The sequence below is a fragment of the Bos mutus genome, chromosome 6, assembly GCF_027580195.1.
Source record: "Bos mutus isolate GX-2022 chromosome 6, NWIPB_WYAK_1.1, whole genome shotgun sequence".
NCBI classification, from domain to species: Eukaryota; Metazoa; Chordata; class Mammalia; order Artiodactyla; family Bovidae; genus Bos; species Bos mutus.
This window is the reverse complement of record NC_091622.1, coordinates 13,402,702-13,425,643: the sequence shown is the minus strand read 5'-3', so window position 1 is coordinate 13,425,643 and position 22,942 is coordinate 13,402,702.

Genomic DNA, 22,942 nt, shown 5'->3' with positions numbered 1-22,942 from the left:
ACTCAAAAGCTCGCGACTGAACTACATCTGGCTGTCTTAAGAAATAAAAAAGGGGGAGATGCCGGTAGCCAGCACAGGAGTCCCCACCCATGACAAGGTCATGTGGGAGAGTTCTGGTGGACAAGGCAAGCCAGAACTCCAGGGGTGCCCATATGGGCCTGTCTGAGCATCTACCCCAAAACCAGAATCTGTTTTACTACTTCACGACTTTCACCAACTCTTCTGACATTAACGGGGGGCTATCCCCGACCACCTTTTTCTGTAAAAAAAATCAACTTAAAACTCTAGTTAATAAGTCTCTTGGGCATAATAGGAGTGTTTCAATTCAAACCCCTCTGATGACTTTTTAGCTTGCCTGACAGGTTTGTTCAGATTCACAGCCTCCCAACCACGAGAGGCACGGGAAGCTTAAGATATTCTAACAATGCAGATCTTCTCAGAGAGTTAAAATTGTTAAAATAGAACTAGTAGAGGATTTCTTTGTTGAGCTAATGCTTGTTGCCAAGTTTCCATATCCCTTACCTATTGTGTCCCTGGGAGTGTATTGATTCATATAGTTGGTATATAAAAATGTAAGTAGTAGCTTTAATGTTTGTAACCTTGGACCCTTGAGTTAATTCTTTTCTTGTTGTAGCCCACCACACTTTTGCCCTATAGGAATACAACTTTATCTAATGTTTTCGGAGGGTGGCGCCTGACTTTAGAATAATCACGTTTAGAGAAAAATAAGTTTTTTGAAGAAAGGGTCATAAAATGTTAACAGGCCTCCTGGCCAGAAGATGATGTAAATCACCTAAAACTTTTGCATATGATAAGTTTACCAAAATAAGCCTGGCTTCGATAAAGATCAAGGACTTCTGACCTTGCATGACTCTACCCCTTCCCCCATTATCCTCTATGCACAACTTAAGGTATAAAAACTACTTTGGAAAACAAAGTGCAGGCCTTGCTCACCGAAGCTTGGTCTCCCCCATGTCGTTCTTTCTCTTTCCTTTTCCTTTTCAAGCTGATTTCCCTGGAGCGCAGAGGCTCTTTGTGTTTACTTTCCTGCCTGGACTTCTAAGACCCACTCGAGAAGGTGCCTAAGGTGGGGCACCTTCCGCGATTCGAGAGGGCGCCTGTGGCCTACGTGAACAGAGCAAGTCCCATGCTGGGGCTTTATTGGCTTTCTGCGTAAACCAAGGAATATCAGCCTCTTTTCTCTCCTCTATTTTCTTAACTACAAAATTCTTTCCTTCTCTTTATCTATTCTTTCTCCAATGCCGTCCTCCCGAGAAAATCCCTAGATCCAACCGGGGCTAGACCCCGATAGGAAAGGAGTACATCAAGGCTATATATTGTCACCCTGCTTATTTAACTTATATACAGCATGTATCATGCGAAATGCCAGGCTGGATGAAACACAAGCTAGAATCAAGATTGCGGGGAGAAATATCAATAACCTCAGATATGCAGAGGACACCACCCTTATGGCAGAAAGTGAAGAAGAATTAAAGAGCCTCTTGTTGAAAGTGAAAAAGGAGAGTTAAAAAACTGGCTTAAAACTCAACATTCAGAGAACTAAGATCATGGCATCTGGTCCCATCACTTCATGGCTAATAGATGGGGATACAATGGAAACAGTGACAGAGTTTATTTTTGGTGGCTCCAAAATCACTGCAGGTGGTGACTACAGCCATGAAATTAAAAGATGCTTGCTCCTTGGAAGAAAAGCTATGACCAACCTAGACAGTATATTAAAAAGCAGAGACATTTCTTTGCCAATAAAGGTCCATTTAGTCAAAGCTATGGTTTTTCAAGTGGTCATGTATGTATGTGAGAGGTAGACTATAAAGATAGCTGAGCACTGAAGAATTGATGCTTTTGAACTGTGGTATCTGAGAAGATTCTTGAGAGTCCCTTGGACTGCAAGGAGATCCAACCAGTCCATCCTAAAGGAAATCAGTCCTGAATATTCATTGGAAAGACTGATGCTGAAGCTGAAACTGCAAAACTTCGGCCACCTGATGCGAAGAACTGACTCATTGGAAAAGACCCTGATGCTGGGAAAGATTGAGCGCAGGAGGAGAAGGGGATGACAGAGGATGAGATGGTGTCATCACTGATTCAATGGACATTAGTTTGAGCAGGCTTTGGGAGTTGGCGATGGACAGGTAAGCCTGGCATGCTTAAGTCCACGGGGTCGCAAAGAGTTGGACACGACTGAGTGACTGAACTGAACTCAACTGATGTTAGCACAAAATAGTGCACATACCAAAAACCATTGGATTATCCCCTTAGTGTGAACTTTATGGTATGTAAATTCTATCTCAATATACCTGATGTTTCTTTTTAGAACTGAAATTTTGATATTTCCCTCCATTTTCTTCTTTCCTTTCCAAGTACAGAGTTACAGCCAAAGAATGTGTATTGGAAAAAAAATTAAACAAAATTCCTTTCTTTTCTTGGAATAATTAGGTTATAGAGAGGATTGTAATGTAATAATCAGTGATTTCAAGTTTCATAAATTCTTACAAAATGTCTATTGTGAATGGTTGCCATGAATCCTGAAAATTCTTGTAAACAAGTGAATAGTGGAGAGGCCATAGAGCTGATTAACCTATGGAAGAGAAGACTTGAGTGAGCCACTTGGGCTCTTCCTGGACCTCCAATTCCTCAACTGTGAAGTGAGAAAGTTGGGGTAGATGACCTCCTGCATGCCCTAGAAAATTAGCTTTAAAATCAAATTTTCAATGAGTTAAATAGTAATACGGATTATATCCTGACCAAAAAAATTTATATTAAATATGGATAGAAATATACATTATGATTTTCTTTTTCTCCTGATGGAGCCTGTGTCTTTATTACTAGGCTAAAATATATAATTCTAACCCTGTGTGTATGTGTTATCATGTTTGGATGTTTAAGTATTCTTTGAAGGAATTTTTACCCACATAGCAACATAGGCCTTCTAATTCTATACATATTTGTTCATATTTTACATAGATTCCATCTCCCTCTGTGTAGAGTTAAAATTAAGACAGCTAAAAAAAATCATGAGCTATTTTTGCCAACCTTCTCCTGGGACTCTGTTCCCAAGTTAGGCAGTTATTTAAAACTGAGCAATTGTACTGTCTTTTTTCTAATAGTTATCATTTCAAAAACTGACAGCACTTAAAAAAAAAAAAAAAACAGAATAAAGCAAACCTTCTTCAACTGGTCAGTGTGTTCCCTTGAAACACAACAGATACTCATCTATCTATATTTGGATTTAAGTATATATTTAGACTCTTTATCCCAGGGAGCAGACTGCTTACACTCTGAAGCATGTTCTCTTCCATTGTCAGTCATCTTCAGAAATCATTACTTCTTCCTTTCCCACCTAAAAAAAAAAAAGTATAAGAGCTAATTTAAAAAGAAACAATTTGATTAAGAGCAGGAAAAGAGGATAAGCAATAAGAAAGATCACAGCAAATCAAGTTCTGTGAATCTGTTACGTCCACCCACCCACTCTTCACAAGAATCATTGCCTGCGTGCGAAGCCCTCCAGGACCACTGAAGTCATAGTCAACCCCACTTCTCCTCTGGGGCCCCTCAGCATGCTCCTCATGACTCCATCTGACACTTATTTTATTCTGCTGTATGTTATATGAGTTAGTTAAATTTTTGTCTCCCCCATCAAAAATTATTTTTCCTCAAGTGTTGTGGCAGAATACTCCTGAGTCACACTGAATAAAAAACTAGTCATTTCCCAATTTAAAACTCTCCAAATTCTTCTAAAATGGGGAAGGATGTCTAAGTGATACTTATATTCCTTGAACAGCTCCCTGTACAATGATTTCATAAAATGTGTCCTCAATACAGTTCATTGAATTAAATTCACTTGTGAGATCATTCAGTTAAGCCTTATTGAATGGCCATTTCCTTGGGTTAAAAATTGGCAAGAATTCCATTACCTGGTCCAAATCAAGTTCAGAAACCCACTGTTTAGTGTCATTTTCCTCCTTCCCTATAAACAGGCTCTCCAATTAGCTCCTCACTTTGAAGTAATTTCTGCCAACATTTCATTCAGCTTGGTTTAAAAACATTCACTAAAGAGTTTTCAAGTTATAGAAGTATTTTAATTATAAAAGCACTATTGGAAATTAATTTCCTCTTGTCTGTCACAGATTTGGTCTTTAAAAAGTGAAGCAGGGAAGCAATGACCAATAAAAATAGAACATAAGGTGGAGCAATGCTTTTTAGTCTTTTGAAGTGTTACAGAGCCTTTGAGACTCTGACAGAAAATATGGATACACTTCTCAGAAAAATGTACACATTCATACACACACAGTTTTGTATATAATTCCAGCTGTTAACAGATCCTTCCATTCCTGTCAAGCTATTGACTAATAACTTTTCTTCTAGAGGGCTACACTCAGAAGATGAAGAAAGTATTGAGTAATTGTCCAGTCATTTCAACTATTCCCCAATTTTAGATCAAGGGGAAAAAACAGTTTATTCTGGGATCTACCCAGTCCACAAATTACCAGATGGTTGCTACTCTTGGCCTGTATGCTGCTGCTGCTGCTGCTAAGTCGCTTCAGTCGTGTCCGACTCTGTGCGACCCCACAGACGGCAGCCCACCAGGCTCCCGCGTCCCTGGGATTCCCCAGGCAAGAACACTGGAGTGGGTTGCCATTTCCTTCTCCAATGCATGAAAGTGAAAAGTGAAAGTGAAGTCGCTCAGTCGTGTCCGACTCTTAGTGACCCCATGGACTGCAGCCCACCAGACTCCTCCATCCATGGGATTTTCCAGGCAAGAGTACTGGAGTGGGGTGCCATTGCCTTCTCTGCTCAGCCTGTATAAACACAACTAAACTGGAAGAACGCATGGTATGTTGTCCAAACTGAGACACTTCTGAGGGTGAAAGGGGCACCAACAATTGTACCAAGACAACAGAACCATGATCTATAAAAAGAAAATGTTATCATTAAATATTTGTAGAGTTTATTTTAAAAATGTATCAGACCTCTATTATCCAGATGATCATCCCATTTCTTCTCTTTCTATAAGGGGCTAATGTCTATCACCATAAAAGACAATGACCAAATTTATGGACTTTTCTTCCTTTTATATTTTAACTAGAATAAGTCAGTTAAATGCTACAGGACTCACCTTCCTCATTAGTAAATTAGCAGGTGGAATATATGAGCTTTTAAGTGTGGCTTTACCATCCTATCAGCCCAATTTTAAAGTGAGATTTTTATCAGAAATGTTTCTAAGTAAAAAGATTTTTAAGCCTTCTGCTTAGGGGGAAAAAAAGCATTTACAATCACAGTGTATTTGTAAAATACAAATAAACTTGATTGAAAGTAGCTAACAGTTTACAATCAGACTTACAATCTACCATATAAATAATCAGTCTGTAATTTTGAAGTATAAATTGTTAAAAGGCCTTATATATTATTTATTACCATATTAACTAATATTTATAGAGTATTTACTATGTGCCAAGCACTATGTTAAGCACATCATGTATCTTCTCACATAATTATCACACATGAGGTAGGTACCTTAGACCCAGTCTACAAACACAGAAAACAGAACTTAGAAAATTGACTGATGTTACATTGCTAGTGAATGACAGAATCAAAATTAAAACCAAGTTTGTCTGCAGGGCACTGGTTCTTCTAAACTAAAGCTAAAACTAAAAAATTCACCAAGTAATGTCCCAGCTTTGAATTTATCTGTCATTCTACTTGTAGCCCTGACATACATAAAAACACCATATTTCCTGTCTTTATAACAGATATCTCTTGGCCAATCACTTAATTGCTTATTATTACAGTAAGTAATAATAGTCATGCTATTGGTTTAGATAGGGGGAAAAGTATATTCAACATTTGTTATTGTTGTTAAGTCATTAAGTCATTTCAGACTCTTTGCTACCCCATGGACTATAGCACACCAGGCTCCTCTGTCCTCCACAACCTCCCGGAGTTTGCTCAAACCCATGTCCATTGAGTGGGTGAAGCCATCCAACCATCTCATCCTCTGTCGTCCCCTTCTCCTCCTGCCTTCAATCGTTCCCACCACCAGGTCTTTTCCAGTGAGTCAGCGCTTCGCATCAGGTGGCCAAAGTATTGGAGATTCAGCTTCAACATCAGTCCTTCCAATGAATATTCAGGGTTTATTTCCTTTAGGATGGACTGGTTGGATCTCCTTGCTGTCCAAGGGACTCTCAGAGTCTTCTCCAACACTGCAATTTGAAAGCATCAATCCTTTGGTGCTCAGTCTTCTTTTGGTCCAACTCTCACATCCAAAGTTATGGAATAACCATAGCTTTGACTATATGGACATTTGTCAGGCAAAGTAATATCTCTGCTTTTTAATACACTATCTAGGTTTGTCACTGGAGAAGGCAATGGCACCCCACTCCAGTACTCTTGCCTGGAAAATCCCATGAATGGAGGAGCTTGGTGGGCTGCAGACTATGGGGTCGCTAAGAGTCCAAAACGACTGACCAACTTCACTTTCACTTTTCACTTTCACGCACTGGAGAAGGAAATGGCAACCCACTCCAGTGTTCTTGCCTGGAGAATCCCAGGGACGGCGGAGCCTGGTGGGCTGCCGTCTATGGGGTCGCACAGAGTCGGACACGACTGAAGCTACTTAGCAGCTGTAGCAGGTAGGTTTGTCACAGCTCTTCTTCCAAGGAGCAAGCGTCTTTTAAGTTCATGGTTGCAGTCACCATCCACAGTGATTTTTGTCAGCACATGTTAAAAATATCTACTGAGACCAATAATCTAGGAAATAGTTCATAATAGACTACGTCCTTGAATATGAAATAGCTACAATTTTGAGGAATATTATACTGCCTAAAATAATTTTTTAAATGACAACCCCAAAACTATAACTATATTTCTACATATGGTATTTAAAACCAACTTCCATCAAGACTTTTTAATCTTAAAAAATTAAAATATGCATGTATAAAACATATATGAAAAGGGAAGTGTTAGTTGCTCAGTTGTGTTCAACTCTTTGCAACCTCATGGACTATGGGCCACCAGGCTCCTCTGTCTATGGAATTCTCCAGGCACAAATATTGGAGTTGGTAGCCATTTCTGACCCAGGGATCGAACCCAGGCCTCTTGCACTTCAGGCAAATTCTGTACCATCTGAGCCATTAGGGAAGCCCATATATACGTGTGTGTAAAAGTCCATTTTTTCAGCATTAGGAAGATACACTAGAACAGCATATGATTACTATTACTATCACTTTAGAAGATACCACCTATATTATCTAAATATGTACTACCTTGGAGAAAGTCATAGGCCTTTTATGGATTTTTAAACCTAACCAATTATATCTTTAACGTTTTAATCTTGAAGTCTAATATGCAAGAATATAAAGCAGATTTTCCTGGAGATATACAGAAAAGTCAAGCAAAATTTAGTAAAGGACATTTCATTAAATAACCAAAAATGAACCACTTCAACAATACTTAAATAAAAATGGCTGAGTAATATGTCATTTTATATGCTCAGGGCTATACTGTAACCAGTTAATCATACGGTTTCTAACCACAATTGTCCTCCTCTCTTTACATGAATCTGCCAGTTTAGGTCTATAACAAGGCAGAACAAAGATGTTTTTCAGAATAGAAACCTTTGAAGACCCTAGAAATGTTCCATTAAATTGCTTTAGCACTTTATCTCTTATTCTTACTTGTGTAAATGTTATATGGTCCCTATCAGATTTTTAGCACGTGACAAGGAGGATCTCTTAAACAAGCATGTGTTGCTAGCTAGAAAAAAAAGAAAAATAGTATCAGAAGATAACATTAAATAAGTTTATATTCTTGGTGACCCAAAAGTTTTAAATTTCAAGGAATATTTTAGAAAAAGACTTAAGAGTTCCAAACCTTACACCTAGAATGTAACTTGAAGTGAAGTCACTCAGTCGTAAAATGTAACTTAAGTCCGTGTAAATCATAGCACAAAAATTACAATCAATTCACTCCCTACCCCTACAGTTAGGATGAGGATAGTATACACTTTCATTGGTAGATCTTTAGATTTGTACCAAATAATATAATTAAAACTAAAAATAATAAATATGTGCATTAACTATATCTGATGGAACACCGAAGCTGGAGATAAACTGTCTTGTAAGATACATCAAAACATAAGTCCAAAACCAAAGGCAATCTTTAACACAGACCCAAAATCTTACTAAATCAAAGGCAAAACTTGAAGGTTGTTTTAGCACTACTGCCCAGAAACTTTAAACCAATTGGGTACCGAAAAAAACCGAGGTTTCTTCAAAACCACCCACACAGTGGCTGTCTTCCTGCTCCTCTCAGGCCTGCCCGAGGAGACCAGCTTCCAGCTCAAGCGCGAGGAGCACACGGTGCGAATGGAAAATCTTAGAGTCAGCCAAATTCCCACCCACATCAGTTCCTCTCCTCAACAGCGCCCTGACAACCCACAGAAACCAATAGGCTCCATGCGATGCGAGATGAAAGCAGGACCCGCTTCTCTTGCAGAGACTCAATCAACCCACAGAGCAGATGAATGAAGTAGCAAGAGTTTTAAACAGCAAAAGCTGAAAAGATACATGTCATTAAAAATGCAGGCTTGAAGCATGGAGCAATTGTGTTTTCCTAATTATACTTGGAAAAAGGAGCAAAACGTATTAAGTGGTCACATAAAGAAAACATATGGTAAATAAAATCCATTTTAAGGGAGTTAGAAAAGGAAAAATACTTTGAGTAATGTAAACAAAAATTTAAACCATTTCTCTTCAGAATCACTAGTGAATGAATTATGGCATGCAGAGATTTTGGGAGAGCTGGATGGTTATCCTTTAACTGACACATTGTAAACAAATTTGCCTTCTCAAATGCAAACCTTTCTAAAATCTGTTATTTTATTTTAAATGATAATCTATTACTTTGCTTTCTTAACTAGTCTTAAAGGCTTATGATAAGAAACACTGTATAATGATTTACAAACTCCAGCCTGAGCTCGGATTCTAGGTTGATTTATAAGAATCACCTGAGAAACCTTATAAAAATATGATTTACTAGGGCAGGAGTGAAGCCTAGAAATCTGTGTTTTTAAAAACCTTCCCAGGTGATCCTGGTCAGATTCATGACACTTAGAGCATAAGAGGAAGAACACTTGCCTATTTGTATTCAAATAGCTTTATTTCTAAGACCTGTGCATGCATTCAACATACAATGATAGGGCATCTAACATGTCCTAAAATTGAGCACCTAATAGGGTACTCCACAGAAGGCAATAGCACCCCACTCCAGTACTCTTGCCTGGAAAATCCCATGGACAGAGGAGCCTGGAAGGCTGCAGTCCATGGGGTCACTGAGGGTCGGACACGACTAAGCAACTTCACTTTCACTTTTCATTTTCATGCATTGGAGAAGGAAATGGCAGCCCACTCCAGTGTTCTTGCCTGGAGAATCCCAGGGACGCGGGAGCCTGGTGGGCTGCCGTCTATGGGGTCGCACAGAGTCGGACACGACTGAAGTGACTTAGCAGCAGCAGCAGCAGGAATAAGGTACTCGGTATACAAGATGAATAAAACAAGGTCTCTCAAAGAGTGCATGTTCAAAACAGAGTAGCCAAATTATAGTATAGGTCTGTCCAATAATAGGACACAATGAAAATCCATCCCTAGACAATGAAAGACCTCCTCAGTCTCAGCCTGGGCTCCCTGGAGAAGATGACATCTGAGTCCTAAAGACTGAAATATTAGCCAAGTGAATCTGGAGACAGAATGCGGAGAGAGAGAGGGAACAATGTGCCAAACACCCCCTCCCCCATTATATACCCCCATACCATATAAGGAGTGGTAGGAAGCAGAGAAGGGCTGGATAGGGATTCAAAATTCAAGTTCCTATCTTGCAAGCAATGGAGGCTACTGCAATACAATCAGTGAATGTCACCATCAGATTTTCATTTCAACCAGATGTCTCTGGCTGTATAAGCGGTATGCAGATTTAAGAAGGATAAGAAATGGAAAAACACCAATACAGTATACTAACGCATATATATGGAATTTAGAAAGATGCTAACAATAACCCTGTGTACGAGACAGCAAAAGAGACACTGATGTATAGAACAGTCTTATGGACTGTGTTGCAGAGGAAGAGGGTGGGAAGATTTGGGAGAATGGCATTGAAACATGTATAATATCATGTATGAAACGAGTCGCCAGTCCAGGTTCGATGCACGATACCGGATGCTTGGGGCTAGTGCACTGGGACGACCCAGAGGGATGGTATGGGGAGGGAGGAGGGAGGAGAGTTCAGGATGGGGAACACATGTATACCTGTGGCGGATTCATTTTGATATTTGGCAAAACTAATACAATTTGTAAAGTTTAAAAATAAAATAAAATTTAAAAAAAAAAGAAAGAAATGGAAAGAGAAAGATGAATTAGGAACCCATGGAAGAATTCCAGACAAGAGATACTGAGGGTCTGATATAAGGCAGTGAAAACTGAGATGGAAGAGGGAATACAAATTTCAGGAAAACGAAGACAAAAAGACAAAGTGATAGCTTAGATGGAGATGGCAAGTGGGAAGGATGGAAAAGTTGGAGAAAAAGTAAAAAGGAGTCAAGGATGAGCCCAGCCCCATCGCTACCAGACTGAAGTGAGTGACTTACCCTTTCTAAATGTCATTAATAAAATATGGAGCCTGGATGGGCTTTAAGAGAACTTCTAATTCTAGAAATCTATGTATTATTTTACAACACTGATTATTGAATTATTCAATGATGTCCTCAAAGGCTCTTAAAGTTGGCTTTACACTAAGTGGTTCCTGGACATTTCAAGTTCACATGCCTGCTTTCTAGAATATTGCCAATCTATTTCTTAATGTTAAATTATCAGCTATAAAAGTAGTGACTGACAGCATCCCTGCTGAAAGCAGCTCTTCCCTCTTCTAAATTTGCTATTCTAGATGTACACTGTAGGTATGGAAGTTAGGTAGATAAGTAATCTTCCTCTCTTCTGAATTACATAGCACTTCATGTGTAATTCCTTATGACACTTTCCTCATTCTACACTGCTTTATTCTTAGCTGTGTAAATGCTTTATATGGCTTATTTAAGCACCTGAGAATATGAAGAGTCTCAACATTCTTTGCACTACTCCTCATAAATCATTCCATACACAACTACCTTGCATACAAAATTTAGACAATATATAGGTGTCTTTTTGCACCAGGACCGTTAGAATGTGAATAGACTGTGAGTAAGGACCCAAGTAGCATTTTTTTCTGAGTAGAGGAACTATAATATAGTGCTCAAGAGGCTTAACAGTCTTTCAGAAGATCTTTTGCTTAGTTCTTTGTTCTCAGTTGGGTTCTGGATAGATAGGATTGTTAAGAGGCAGAGATAGAAAATAGGAAGACATCGTTAGAGCAAGAAAAATCAAACATATTAAAGTACAACTTGAGAAAAGAGGCAACTACCAAGTAAAATATATAGATGGTCCCCTGCTTTTGCATGTAATGCAGTTCTGAAAATCTATAAGAGGGTTAACTGTGTACATTCTCAGAAAGCTAAAAACTACAAAAAATCTTTAGGTACATTTTATTGGTGTAATTTGAAAAATATGTCTAGCAATATGTATCAATTATTTATTTTTACTTTCCCTGATAAATAAACCTCACAGATAACTGAACAAACTTAAACTAGATAGTGTATTGTTAAGGCCAAAATTGTGCTATTAGGGACATGCCTGATGAGTTTTACTGTTGTTAAATCACGACTAAGTTTATGAGGCCTATACTGCTCATGTTTCAACAGAACTTTAATTTTCTAGCACGTAGCTTTCATATCTATAAAAATTTTATATCGAAGTTCAACTGAATAGTTAAATTGTCACTATTGTGTTCAGAAAAAGAAAGCAATGTGGCCAAAACCGAGTGACTGGCCCTCTTCCTCTAATGGCTCAAAACAATCTTTTTCCAGCTGCTGAATATCACACCACCTGTGTTATCTGTGAGTGTCAATTAATGACATGGAAATTATAGGTTTGACATAATTTCAGAAGTTATGACTTCGAACTACCTATAATTTGAATATTTGAGAAGACATGTAATCATAGAATTTTGACTTTGTTTTTTAGTATTTAATGTATAATGTGTCTATGAGGTAGAAAAGAGCCAGTTAGTATGTACAAAAGATCTAAAACTTTTGCATCTCCAGGGTCTTCTATATCTCTATTTCCTACTTGAATTCTGTCCTACATGAACTCTGTAAAAGGGTTTAGCCATCAGGGGTTTACTGTTCTTTCTCGATTTTTTTTTTAATTGGAGTTTAATTGCTTTACCATGTTGTGTTAGATTCTGCTGTACAATGAAGTGAATCACTATATGTATACATATATCCTCTTCCACTTAGACCTCCACTTAGACCACCCCACCCCCATCCCACCCATCTAGGTCACCACTGAGTTGAGCTCCCATGCTGAGCTCCTATGCTATACAGCAGGTTCCCACTAGCTACCTATTTTACACGTGGTAGTGTATATATGTCAACCCTAATCTCCCTGTTCATCCCACCCTCCCCTTCCCTCCAAGACCACACGTCTGTTCTCTATATCTGTGTCTCTACTCCTGTACTGCAAATTGTTTCATCTGTGCTATTTTTCTGGTTTCTACATATATACATTAACATATGATACTTATTTTTCCCTTTCTGACTTACTTCACTCTGAACCACAGACTCTAGGTCAATCCACACCTCTTCAAATGACCCAATTCCATTCCTTTCTAGGCCTGAGTAATACTCCATTGTATATATGTATCATATCATCTTTATCCATTCATCTGTCAATGGATACTTAGATTGCTTTCGTATTCTGGCTATTGTAAATAGTGCTGCAGTGAACACTGGGTCTCTATGAATGTCTGTTTGAATTATGGTTACTCAGGGTGTATGCCCAAGCAAACATCTTTTTGCTCTTAGTTTACTAGCTATAAGATGAGAATTTTCTAAATGTATTTTTAATAAGAAACTAAGGAAGGCAGAAGGCTTCAAAAGAAGCACAGAAATAGAATGAGTTTTACAGGGTAAGGACTTTTAAGCCAAATCTAATCAAAAGTTAGATACACCCAAATCAGCTCAAACATTGATTTTGTACCCACTACATACATGACTGCAGCCATGAAATTAAAAGACGCTTACTCCTTGGAAGAAAAGTTATGACCAACCTAGATAGCATATTCAAAAGCAGAGACATTACTTTGCCAACTAAAGTCCATCTAGTCAAGGCTATGGTTTTTCCTGTGGTCATGTATGGATGTGAGAGTTGGACTGTGAAGAAAGCTGAGTGCCGAAGAATTGATGCTTTTGAACTGTGGTGTTGGAGAAGACTCTTGAGAGTCCCTTGGACTGCAAGGAGATCCAACCAGTCCATTCTAAAGGAGATCAGCCCTGGGATTTCTTTGGAAGGAATGATGCTAAAGCTGAAGCTCCAGTACTTTGGCCACCTCATGTGAAGAGTTGACTCATTGGAAAAGACTCTGATACTGGGAGGGATTGGAGGCAGGAGGAAAAGGGGATGACAGAGGATGAGATGGCTGGATGGCATCACCGACTCGATGGACGTGAGTCTGAGTGAACTCCGGGAGATGGTGATGGACAGGGAAGCCTGGCATGCTGCATGTCATGGGGTCGCAAAGAGTCGGACATGACTGAGCAACTGAACTGAACTGAACTGAACATTCATAACACTTTATAATGCACAAAGGGTAATAGTGGGTCTTCCTTCTGGAAAGTTCTATTCCAGTTAGAGAGACAAACTCATAAATAAAGGAGTTGCTATAATGCGGTAATGCTAAGACAGACATATGCACATAATACTGGTTTGCTAACAGGCTTGATGGAATATTTCATTTAAATCTAGTAATATTTCTCTCTCAGCCTTAAATGTATTTACTATCCAGTTGTCAACTTCACTTCCCATTTCTGAAACTCGCTCTGTTTGTCTTTCAGACCTAGATCAGAGAGGTAAATGCACAGCACTTGTGCCATCACTCATATCTCTCATGCCACTGCAGTTATTCTTTCCCCAGAAGTTCTCACAAGCTATCTTATACAGTGTACCAGGCAGCCATGAAGAATAATTGGCACGTGAGATGTAACCCATCTGCTACCCTTATCTAGTTTTACTTCCACTAGTACCCTGTTGGCAGAAGCTACTTGAAACTTTCAGCACGGGGTCTAATTTCTTGCCCAGCCAAAAATACATACTCTTTCATTTCTGTTTCAGCTTTTTGCATTCCCTTTTGGGCCAACCACAGATTTATTTCCCATGTGAGGAATCTAAAGGTCCAGCATTATTTGGAGAGCACAGATAACTATGGTTTCCTACAAGAAATGGGTAGCACAGATAACTATGGTTTCCTACAAGAAATGACAAATCACACACATCTCATGTGATCTCTACTCATATAATAATACTAATATGCTTAATATTAATACTAATTAATAGATGCCAATAATAACTGTATTTTGAAAACATGATAACTGAGGATTAGAGAGAGCCAGGATTGAAAATCAGGCAATTCCTTCTAACCTTTTGCTTTGGAGAATAAACCTCTCCAACAAGAACAACTTGACCAATTGGGATAAAAGCGAAGGACAGCAGCCAAGACACTCAGGTTAAACCTGGAGGTGAAGTCACATAGAAACCATAGAGTTTTAAAGCAGGAAGGGGTTTTTCAAATTGCCTAGTTAAACTTGCTCATTTTACTGATGATGAAATCCAGTATCAGAGACTTTAAATGAACTGCCCACATTTCTTCAGCCTGCGAGTAGCAGAAGTACTCATTTCTTTTGTATCCCAGTTTAGAGCTTGTATCACTAACTTTTTCAGTAAGTGACAAAAAGCCAAGCCAAGATGATGTATGAAGAAAGAGATGGGGAAGAAATGGCATTATTGTGATAATTTATTGGCTAGCATATTTGAAAAAACTACAGGATACAGGGATAGCTCAACTTTTGGAGTAGTTAAAAGCTGGCCTTAAGAAACTCATCTCTCAGTCATGAATTCTGCAGGACAGACTTCATTCTCAGGCTCTATAAGGTGGTTCACTTGTAGTTTCAAGCTCATATCATCATGCGCCAATCCTGTAGACAAGATCTGCTTTTTCTACAGTACAAAACCGCCAAAATTGAGTTTCACTGGCCATGATGGACCTGACTGGGGCCATGTGCATATCCTTAAACCAGGTCACTGTAGCCATGGGAGGTAGGAAGGGTAAGATGCATTTGAATTACTTAGTGAAGTTCATATTCTCCACTCCTGGACCCAAGAATAGATTTATCTTTCTCTGAAATCACAGACTGAGAGTGAAAGAAAGTTGAATCAATATTAAAAAAAAAAAAAAGTTGAGGTAATGTTAACATAAGAAATAAGAAGTAGGTACAGATAACAAATGGCAAAATCTACAAATTCTACATCCTATCCATAAATAAGAGTTGAAAGAATAAAGGCTAAGAGAAGACAAAAATTGCCTTTTTAGAAACATCCAAAAGACTGTCTTGAGGGGAAAAAAAAAGATTAATCAATTCTCTCGTATTTCAAGAAAGAACTGAACCAGTAGGCAGAGACAAGAATACAGATTCAACTCAGTAGATGTAAAGAACTTTCTAACAACTAGAGAGATCCAGTAATTGAACAGGTGGCATCATGAAGTAATGAATTTCCCATAGTTGGAAGCCTTCAAACAGAAGGAGGGTGACCATCTGTTAAGAATGTTATAGAAGGGATCCCTATACTGGGTGGGAGTTTGTTCTAAACTGCCTCTTAGATTCCTTCCAACTCTAAGATTCTAAATTATTGAGAACAGCATGAATAAAAGATCCAAAAGTCCATTCAAGAACTAAATTATTCAACAAAAGGTAATAGAACTTTCAGCTATGAAGTCAAGTCAACCAGACTTTTCGTGCCAACCATCCAATTTTACAAAGAAAACAGAAACAGATCTATAAAAATGATTATTTTTAAATTACAACATTAAAATAAATTTTACAAGGAAACACAAAATCCAGAAAGCATTTACAAAATTTCTCTTATGAATTTTATCTATACGTTCACATAATTTCACTTCTGTCAGCTTTATCCCCTAAGTTGAACAGAGTTAAGTTCCATATTACTCTTTTTATCTTCCCAGCTCCTGAGATGTAGGATAGCTAAGTGGCTTTGTTACCATCAGGCTGTGCTTTTTCATTTAACATTTTATTAAATATGTTTACCACAATGATATAAAATCTTCATCATTACTGTTATAAGGTCTCATACATTTAATTGTTGGTATACCATAGTTTTGGAGAAGGAAATGGCAACCCACTCCAGTGTTCTCGCCTAGAGAATCCCAGAGACAGAGGAGCCTGGTGGGCTGCCATCTGTGGGGTCACACAGGGTCAAGCACGACTGAAGTGACTTAGCAGCAGCAGCAGACCATAGTTTTCTCAGCCATGTCCCTATTGAAGGGCAGGCTTCTCTCAATTTTTTACTATAGTTTTGCCTTGAACATCAAACAGTTTTTTTTTAACCTCTTTTCAATTTTTTCCTAGGTCTGCAGTTGGGCAAAAGGGTATGGATATTTTTATGATTCTGAATATATCCCATATTCAGAATCATAAAAAAAGAATACCATCAGTTTGTGGTGAACTAGCAGTAATTGATTTAACCATTTCCCCAAGACATTGTCCACATTAGGCTTTATTCAACATTTTAAAAACTGCTAATACTTATTAAGTAGCACTTTATAATTGTTTACATTTCGATTTTTTTCTCTACTAACAAGTTTGAATAGCCTTCTCAACTCTTTTTTTTTTTTTTTTAATGAAAATGCAATTCTTAATCTACTTTGCTACCATTAGGAGGAAACTCATAGTACATGTGGGTGCCAAGAAGCCACATCAGAAAAAAGGAGTAAAACAGTTAATGTAAACAGATTAGGCCCAAGATGGAATCACTCATGCTAAACCCTACCTTGGCAAACCAAAACTTAATTGCTTTGATCCTTGGAAAAGGCAGGCCTAGGTCAACTGATCAGTGCTTACTTGTCCAGCACAAGTTATCTCACCAGGCTCCAAGACCTCCCTTTGCTCCATGTAAGGGAATAACCCTGCTTTAAATGGCAACCCACTCCAGTACTCTTGCCTGGAAAATTCCATGGACTGAGGAGCCTGGTAGGCTACAGTCCATGGGGTCGCAAAGAACCGGACATGACTGAGTGACTTCACTTTCACTTTCAACCAATCAGCAAATGCCCAGTATAACTTTCCTGTTCCTGCTCACTTTGTTCTATAAAACTCTGTTGTACAATTCTTTGAAGCTTCTTTCTATCTTCTAGATTGGACACTGCCTGACTCATGAATGGCTGAATAAAGCCAATATTATTATTGTTTTTGTTTAGTCGCTAAGTTGTGTGCAACTCTTTTGTGACCCCATAGACTGTAGCCCTCCATGCTGCTCTGTCCATGGGATTTCCCAGTCAAGGATACTGGAGCGATTTGTCATTTTCTATTCCAGGGGCTCTTACCAACCCAAGGATAGAAACTGTGTCTCCTGTACCAGCAAGCAGATTCTTCACCACCAACCCACCAGGAAACAAAGCCAGTAAGATGTACTCAATTGACAGAAGCTCTATAAAGTCAGCAAAAACAAGATTGGGAGCTGACTGTGGCTCAGATCATGAACTCCTTATTGCCAAATTCAGACTTAAATTGAAGAAAGTAGGGAAAACCACTAGACCATACAGGCATGACCTAAATCAAATCCCTTATGATTATACAGTGGAAGTGAGAAATAGATTTAAGGGCCTAGATCTGATAGATAGAGTGCCTGATGAACTATGGAATGAGGTTCGTGACATTGTACAGGAAACAGGGATCAAGACCATCCGCATGGAAAAGAAATGCAAAAAAGCAAAATGGCTGTCTGGGGAGGCCTTACAAATAGCTGTGAAAAGAAGAGAAGCGAAAAGCAAAGGAGCAAAGGAAAGATATAAGCATCTGAATGCAGAGTTCCAAAGAATAGCAAGAAGAGATAAGAAAGCCTTCTTCAGCGATCAATGCAAAGAAATAGAGGAAAACAACAGAATGGGAAAGACTAGAGATCTCTTCAAGAAAATCAGAGATACCAAGGGAACATTTCATGCAAAGATGGGCTCGATAAAGGACAGAAATGGTATGGACCTAACAGGAGCAGAAGATATTAAGAAGAGGTGGCAAGAATACACAGAAGAACTGTACAAAAAAGATCTTCACGACCCAGATAATCACCATGGTGTGATAACTGACCTAGAGCCAGACATCCTGGAATGTGAAGTCAAGTGGGCCTTAGAAAGCATCACTACAAACAAAGCTAGTGGAGGTGATGGAATTTCAGTTGAGCTATTCCAAATCCTGAAAGATGATGCTGTGAAAGTGCTGTCAGTATGCCAGCAAATTTGGAAAACTCAGCAGTGGCCACAGGACTGGAAAAGGTCCGTTTTCATTCCAATCTCAAAGAAAGGCAATGCCAAAGAATACTCAAACTACCGCACAATTGCACTCATCTCACACGCTAGTAAAGTACTGCTCAAAATTCTCCAAGCCAGGCTTCAGCAGTACGTGAACTGTGAACTTCCTGATGTTCAAGCTGGTTTTAGAAAAGGCAGAGGAACCAGAGACCAAATTGCCAACATCCGCTGGATCATGGAAAAAGCAAGAGAGTTCCAGAAAAACATCTATTTCTGCTTTATTGACTATGCCAAAGCCTTTGACTGTGTGGATCACAATCAACTGTGGAAAATTCTGAAAGAGATGGGAATACCAGACCACCTGATCTGCCTCTTGAGTAATTTGTATGCAGGCCAGGAAGCAACAGTTAGAACTGGACATGGAACAACAGACTGGTCCCAAATAGGAAAAGAAGTACATCAAGGCTGTATATTGTCACCCTGCTTATTTAACCTATATGCAGAGTACATCATGAGAAATGCTGGGCTGGAAGAAACACAAGCTGGAATCAAGATTGCCGGGAGAAGTATCAATAACCTCAGATATGCAGATGACACCACCCTTATGGCAGAAAGTGAAGAGGAATTCAAAAGCCTCTTGATGAAAGTGAAAGTGGAGAGTGAAAAAGTTGGCTTAAAGCTCAACATTCAGAAAACGAAGATCATGGCATCTGGTCCCATCACTTCATGGGAAATAGATGGGGAAACAGTGGAAACAGTGTCAGACTTTATTTTTTTGGGCTCCAAAATCACTGCAGATGGTGACTGCAGCCATGAAATTAAAACATGCCTACTCCTTGGAAGGAAAGTTATGACCAACCTAGATAGCATATTCAAAAGCAGAGACATTACTTTGCCAACAAAGGTCCGTCTAGTCAAGGCTATGGTTTTTCCAGTGGTCATGTATGGATGTGAGAGTTGGACTGTGAAGAAAGCTGAGTGCCGAAGAATTGATGTTTTTGAACTGTGGTGTTGGAGAAGACTCTTGAGAGTCCCTTGGACTGCAAGGAGATCCAACCAGTCCATTCTAAAGGAGATCAGCCCTGTGATTTCTTTGGAAGGAATGATGCTAAAGCTGAAACTCCAGTACTTCAGCCACCTCATGCGAAGAGTTGACTCATTGGAAAAGACTCTGATGCTGGGAGGGATTGGGGGCAGGAGGAGAAGGGGATGACAGAGGATGAGATGGCTGGATGGCATCACTGACTCGATGGACGTGAGTCTGAGTGAACTCTGGGAGTTGGTGATGGACAGGGAGGCCTGGCGTGCTGTGATTCATGGGGTTGCAAAGAGTCAGACACGACTGAGTGACTGAACTGAACTGAACAAAAGAAAGAATAGAAATTAATTCCAGGAAGAAGGGCAAATTTTTCCTTCTCCCAATCAGACCGTGTTCTCTGGGATGGCTATAGAATATTGAGAAACTGTTGGTTCCACATATTTCTGATATAGCTTCCTTAAAATAAAGGAACAATAAAGGACATGAGTGTTCTCTAGTAAGTTCCTTTTCCTTTAAACTCATGTTATCCAGAAACAATAGTTTTTCCTGGAATTTTAAGATTCCAAACATCTCAAAAAGTATTTCCCATACTGAAGGCTCTGCTGAACAAGAAAGAACACAAATTTTAAAAATGAGAGGCCAAAATTAAAGTATAGGAAGCATATAATAACATCATAGTATGTCAAAATTAAACTGAAAAAATGAAGTTTGGCTCAATTTCTATAAATAACTGCACTTGCTTCTAACACTATATTACTAAATGAATACAGATCACTCTGATTCATTTTTTCTTCCTAGAAAGATGTACACATGAGTGGAAGAAGATTTAAAATAAGATATTAAAGGTGTGAAAGTGAGAGATTCAAAGTCCTTGTTCCCACAGCAACTGCACAAGACACATTTGCACTACACAGGCCACTCCTGAGAAAAGAATCTGGTTTTTACCACTTACTAATCCCTAGGAAAACACAAGGTAAACACACCAATAAAATCACAACTAAACTACATTACAATTTGAGATCAACAGGTTATAGTTGCCTAGGTAATAAAAAATCTTATATTTCTCATGGGAAACTGGCAGTAATAGCTTTATGTATTTATTATTCATACTATGCAACAGAGTAAAAAGGTCCCCCCGATAAGTTGCACTTGAAAGTATGTGATCTGTGATGCAATCTGAATAATGTCTTTTGTATAAAATGCTTCTACTGGGTTTTTGGGAGAGATGAGCCTCTAAATCTTTAAGAAAGACCAAAGTCTTTATAAACAAATAACAGTTCAAAGAGGAAACTCATGCACTAAATAAAGGATAGCTACTGAGAAAGAAGGTTCTGAAATCAGTTCTAGGCAGGAATCAGAGAATTCTGCCCAACTTTTGCTGAAAATTCTTGGTGTTTGCCAGGAAAAGCAGAATAGAATTCAAAAGAAATAAAATGGAACCTTCACGAGAGGAGGAACCTAGACCTGAGTCTAATGCCTAGAGGTATTCAATAAATATCTGTGAAATAACTGAAAGAATACACTTCTCAAAGAATCAAGAAGCGGGACTCTTCAAAAGATCAGACATATATTCTAAAGCACTTTAATAAGACTTGTCCCCTAAGTTGAACAAAGTTAAACTGTATTATTCTTTTTTCCTGGCCATATACACACCCTGTGCCTTCTGAGTCCTCATGTATACAAGAAGTTTCTGTTCACTCTGTAACCTGAGTGAAGCATGCATAGCTGCTTGATTTACCAAGTTAACAGATAAAAGCCAAAATAGGGTGAACTTCAAAATGTGCCTTAAGCTCCACAGAGTTGGTAGTAAAAGCTGATATTCTCTGTACCACTACACATAATCCTGAAGTTTTCTTAAATATATAAAGTCTTTTTTTTTTTATAAGAAACGCTGCTTCTGCTGCTGCTAAGTCGCTTCAGTCGTGTCCGACTCTGTGTGACCCCAGAGACGGCAGCTCACCAGGCTCCCCCATCCCTGGGATCCTCCAGGCAAGAACACTGGAGTGGGTTGCCATTTCCTTCTCCAATGTATGAAAGAGAAAAGTGAAAGTGAAGTCACTCAGTCACGTCTGACTCTTAGCGACCCCATGGACTGCAGCCTACCAGGCTCCTCCGTCCATGGGATTTTCCAGGCAAGAGTACTGGGGTGGGTTGCCATTGCCTTCTCCGTAAGAAACGCTACTAAGAGCCAAAGCAAAATTTTCACAACAGAATGGCATTAGAGGAAAGCAATGAGGGCCATCAGGGAATGCCCTTGGGTTCCCATGGTGACATTTGTTTCTGATTATATGTATATAACATTAAATACTTTCCTCCTGGAGTCTAAAGGCTTTTAAGAAAGGAAATAAATCAGATTCATTTTCTTTCTAATTTGTGATATCCAAAGGCATATTTCCTGGTTTCTGCAGTCCTAACTACCAAAGCCAGGAAACAGGTCTTTAAAATAAGCCTTTAGGTTCCTGCCTATTTTAATTCCCTTCTCTGGGCCTAAAGACATTTTAATAAAAGAATCAAATAACTCCCTCTTCTCCATACCTAGGCATGTTTACTTTCCATTGAAACATAGTCTGCTATTATATCTATCAATAGTCTATATTTTCTCAAAGTTCAGATAAGAGATTTACAAAATTTGATATGGGATTTAAGTGCCCTGGCTTCCATTTAACAAAATGGATAGGGGAGTCTAATGTGTATTTTTCAACCACACCAAGCAATTAACTCAGTTCTGAAACTACCTATCTGGAGACAAGATCACAGATCTCAGAGGCCAAGGACTCAGTTCCACAAAACTGCTGCCCGCCTCTTCCCTTCCGTCCAACTCCCCTCCACCCCACCCCACACACTTCAGAGGCCAATTGCAAGTCCAGGTTGTAACTTGTGCTTCTATTAATACCAGCCAGCTATATAGTGAAGGTTCCCTTGATCACCCTCTTTGGGTTCCGTTAGTTTGCTAGAGCTGCTCACAGAACTCAGGGAAGCATTTACTTAACCATTTTATTACAAAAGATAGTACAAAGGATATGGGTAAACAGTCAGATGAAGAGGTACCCAGGGCAAGGTGTGTGGGACAAGATGCAGAGCTTCCATGAGCACTCTAAGCTGCCCCTCTCCCCCCATTTCCACCTGTTCACCAACTCGGAAGTTCTCCACACCCCTGTCCTTTGTGTTTCTACAGAGGTTTCAGTATGTAGGCAAGGCTGATTAAATTCTTGAGCTTTGGTGATCGACTCAACCTCAGTCCCTCTGCCCTCCCAGGAAATCAGGGGATGGGACTCAAAGTTCCAATCCTCTAATCACAAGGTTGGTTCTTCTGGGAATAGGACGCATCCTTAAGTTTCATAGGGGCTACCAAAAAGTTACCTCATTAACATAACAAAGGACATCTTTATCCTTCTCACCACTTGGGAAGTTTCAAGGTTTTAGGAG